This window comes from Lepus europaeus, chromosome 3, assembly GCF_033115175.1.
Source record: "Lepus europaeus isolate LE1 chromosome 3, mLepTim1.pri, whole genome shotgun sequence".
NCBI lineage: Eukaryota > Metazoa > Chordata > Mammalia > Lagomorpha > Leporidae > Lepus > Lepus europaeus.
Window position 1 is genome coordinate 64,072,431 of NC_084829.1, and position 5,105 is coordinate 64,077,535.

Sequence of the window (5,105 nt, forward strand, 5' to 3'; positions counted from 1 at the left end):
AAACTGATCCTTCTCTCAAGGAAAGTTTCTGCTGTTATCACACAAAATAGCATTTTCCATCATATTTTTCCTTGGCATCCTCTGAGGTCATCTAATACTAACATATTTTCCTTATATTTTTATCCAATACCCATATTGTCTTAAAAAAATCACTTTCCAGAGTATGTTTGCAGGAAGTAGGATACCATTTTCCTTCTGCTGTGACATTTTTGTTGCTGTAAAATCTAATAAAAGACCCAACATGAGCAAAACTTACTTGCAAGGTATAAGAACTAATTATATAATGAATACATAAGCACGAACTGAGTGAAAAAACACCCTCCTACCTCTAGTATACCCTTTGTGATCACATTTCTCTACACTTACCTGACATATACTATTTGCTCCCATGTTTTCCTTTGAATTTCCAAACTGAAATAGCATTCCTAAACAAAATAGTTGTAGTTTATAGAATTTTAAGATTTCATAAATAAATGCATATATTTATTTTATTTTAAATATTTTAAAAATAAAATTTCAAAGATATTATGGCATTGACATTAATTAAAGTATATGAAATTTTATTATTTAAGGTATTAGGTTGTCTAAGTATTAAATATCTAATCCCAATATTTTAATAAAATATAAGTTAATTTCTTGCTTGTCTAAGATCTGAAAATGGATATTCTTGGTTGTCAATTGATTCTCTTCTAATCAGTTACTCATGAACTCAAGCTTCTTTTTCTATGAATTTGACATCTGTATATATGGATTTAGTGTATGTGATTACATAAATATTCAACCATGGAGACTGTATCAGATAAACATGGAAATATATTACTTTACTTTCATTCACGTTTGATTCACTGGTATGTATTCAGATTGCTTTTCTACACTGTGTATCTTTTCTAGATATTTGACAAGAAGGGAAATTCAACTAGATAATCTGTTAATAGTCACTGATGCAATTTATATTTTTTCTAGTCATTTGACTATTTCTTTTATGTATATTCAAATTGTCTTCCTCAAAATTATTCATAATGAAATTTTATTATCTTGCCAATCATGTCAATTAGAAAGTGATTTCCACTTTTTTATACAATTTCCTTATTATTTGGGCCTTTTTTGTTTCTTTTTTGTTTCTTTGTTTCTTTGTCACCAAAAAGCTAACAGTGTATTTCTCATTAAAAAAAAAAAAAAAAGTAAACCTTGGCTTACTGAGCTACCTGAACACACTTCTATATATGTAGCCATTTTTTCTCTTCCTTTCTTTCTCTTTCTGTTTTCTTTCATGTTCTCTGTGTGTAGATTTGTGTGTGTGTTTGTGTAGGTGTGTGTCAGTGAGTTACTCACTGGTCCACTGTGTTTGTTTTTCAAGACTGGTCCATTGTGTTGGTTTTTTAAGCCTTCCTTTAGAATTTTTTAACTTAAATATTTTCCTTCTAAATTTATTGAAGTATATTGACAAATAAAAATTATATAAATATATCAGCATGATGCATTGATATTCAGACCTTAGCTTTTATTAATAATATTGCAATGAACACATGTCTACAGACATCTCTTAAAGATAGTAATTTTATTTCTGATATATATATATGTATATATATATATACAGTTTTTTTTTTTTTTTTTGACAGGCAGAGTGGATAGTGAGAGAGAGACAGAGAGAAAGGTCTTCCTTTTGCCATTGGTTCACCCTCCAATGGCCGCCGCGGTAGCGCGCTGCGGCCAGCGCACCGCGCTGATCCAATGGCAGGAGCCAGGTGCTTCTCCTGGTCTCCCATGGGGTGCAGGGCCCAAGCACTTGGGCCATCCTCCACTGCACTCCCTGGCCACAGCAGAGAGCTGGCCTGGAAGAGGGGCAACCGGGACAGGATCAGTGCCCCGACCGGGACTAGAACCCGGTATGCCGGCGCCGCAAGGCGGAGGATTAGCCTAGTGAGCCGCGGCGCCAGCCTATATATACAGTTTTGAACTTTAAACTATGTGCACTTGCACAGACATCATTATGCCTTAAAGATTTCTCAATTAGCAAAGTATTTAATACATAAAAACTATTCTACATTGAATGTAAACCATAAAACCAACTGAAATTCATGTGATTTTATTCTGAAAACAAAGTCGGGATATCGGATATTTAAACATTTTAATAACTATAATATAAAGAGTTTCTGAAAAGTAAAATAAAAATCTTTTTGCCAGCATTACTATTACTTTTTTTTTTCTGAATTGGCTGGTTTGATCCTAGCATGACTGCTAGATATGGGTGTCTATACTACTTTAAATATTGTATATTGTTTAATTTGTGAATATTCTAAGAGAGATTTGACAAAGAATAAAGATCTATCTCTAAATCTTATATAAGTAAATAATTCAGCAGTTTTGGAAAAATGAATCAATTTTTTAAAAATTATTTATTTATTTGAAAGGCAGAGTTACAGACAGAGAGAAGCAAGAGAGCGAGCAAAGTCTTCCATCTCTGGTTCACTCCCCAAAAGCACTTGGGCCATCTTTTACTGTTTTCCTAGGCCATAAACAGAGAGCTTGATTAGAATTGTATCAGCTTGGACTCAAAATGGTGCCCATATGGGATGCCAGCACCTCGAGCAGAGGCATAGCTTGCTACACCATAATCCCTGTCCCCAAATTTTAAAAGTAGTCAAATACATTGTTGTTAATTTGGTCAATTATCCTGGACAGAAGAATAACTTTTCTTGCCACATAATTTCTTAGAACCTAAACTAACGAATCACCAGTTTCTTAGCACCTAACTAGTTATTAAAATGTTATTAAGATGGTTGTTATATCCACTGGTGAGTTCATTCTTATTTACTAAGAAGGAATTGTACAAGTAAGCCACAGAGTTAACGTGGCAAGTGCAAATTCTTTTGGAAGGTAACTACGTATGACAGTAAGCAGGGGGATCTTTATTTTTACAGCTGGCTTCCAAGACACAATTTTTCTGTATATTTGGCACATAACATCATATAATGTTCCTCAAGTTAGAATGTAAAACACATCCGTGAGAACTGTACTTCTTTCTCACAGAATAAACTCTAAGTCAGTATCTCAAATCCACTACAGAGACCATGCTACAGTTTTCTTCAATCCTCAACTTCTAAGTGACTCAATGGTGAAGATAGGTAATAGTCTAAATCTGTTCGTGCTGCTATAATGAAATACCCAAGGGGCTAACATTACAGCATAGCAGGTTAAGTTCTCCTTGCAACACTGCCATCCCATGTCTGAGTCCTCAATTCAGTCCTGAAAGCTCCAATTCCAGTCCAGCTCCTGCTAATGTGCCTGGGAGAGCAACAGATGATAACCCCAGTCCTAAAACTCCTGCCACCCATACAAGAAACTGGGATGGAGTTCCTGGCACTTGAATTCGGGCCTAACCAGCTCTGGCACTTGTGGCCATTTGGGTAGGTGAACCACAGGATAGAATTCACTTTGTTTTCTCTGTCTCTCTTTCTCTCTGTCACCCTGCCTTTCAAATTAAATAAATCTTTAAATATATTATTTAACGAAATGTCTGAGACATTGAACAAGAAAAGAGATACATTTTTCACATTTCTGGAACCTGAGAAATTCAAGATCAATTTCCTATCCAGTGCCTTATAATTGATAATATTCTAATTAGGTTTTATTTTTTCTTTTATTTAATGAATATAACTTTCCAGTGTACAGCTTATGGATTACAATGGCTTTCCCCCACATAACTTCCCTCCCACCTGCAACCCTCCCCTTTCCCGCTCCCTCTCCCCTTCCATTCACATCAAGATTCATTTTCAATTCTCTTTATATACAGAAGATCAGTTTAGTATATATTAAGTAAAGATTTCAACGGTTTGCACCCACATAGAAACATAAAGTGAAAAATACTGTTTGAGTACTAGTTATAGCATTAAATCATAATGTACAGCACATTAAGGACAGAGATCCTACATGAGGAGTAAGTGTACAGTGACTCCTGTTGTTGACTTAACAAATTGACACTCTTGTTTATGGCATCAGTAATCACCCTAGGCTCTTGTCATGAGTTGCCAAAGCTATGGAAGCTTTTTGAGTTCACCGACTCTGATCATATTTAGACAAGGTCATAGTCAAGTGAAAGTTCTCTCCTCTCTTCAGAGAAAGGTACCTCCTTTGATGACCTGTTCTTTCCACTGGGATCTCACTCGCAGAGATTGTTCGTTTAGGTCATTTTTTTTTTTTTGCCAGAGTGTCTTGGCTTTCCATGCCTGAAATACTCTCATGGGCTCTTCAGCCAGATCCGAATGCCTTAAAGGCTGATTCTGAGGCCAGAGTGCTATTTAGGACATCCACCATTCTATGAGTCTGCTGTGTGTCCCGCTTCCCATGTTGGATTGTTCTCTCCCTTTTTTGTTCTATTGGTTAGTATTTTCAGACACTAGTCTTGTTTATGTGATCCCTTTGATTCTTAGTCCCATCATTATGATCAATTGTGAACAGAAATTGATCACTTGGACTAGTGAGATGGCATTGGTACATGCCACCTTGATGGGATTGAATTGGAATCCCCTGGCACATTTCTAACTCTACCATTTGGGGCAAGTCAGCTTGAGCATGTCCCAAATTGTGCATCTCTCCCCTCTCTTATTCCCACTCTTATATTTAACAGGGATCCCTTAATGGACATTATGAGAAATGGTGACTTGATCAGCCCTTGCCCTGACTGTTGATGAACAACTTAATACGTTATCCCTCTTAGTATTTTTTTGTCTGTTCTGCTTAATACTATTGGTTTTATTCTGTAATTAATACACAGTTATTCTAATTAGTTTTTAAAGGCCCTATACCTTTTTTTAAAGAATTATTTCATTTATTTGGAAGAAAGAGTTCCAGTGAGAGATAGAGACACACAGAGAGAGGTCTTCCATTTACTGGTTCACTCCCCAAATGGCCCAATAGCCAGAGCTAAGCCTATCTTAAGCCAAGAGCCAGGGACCTCTTCCAGGCTTCCCAGGTGGGTGTAGGAGTCCAAGGAGTTCGACCATCCTCCACTATTTTCCCAAAAACGTTAACAGGGAACGGGGTCAGAAGTGGAGCAGTTGGGACTCAAACCTGACTCAAACACATATGGGATGCCGATGCCACAG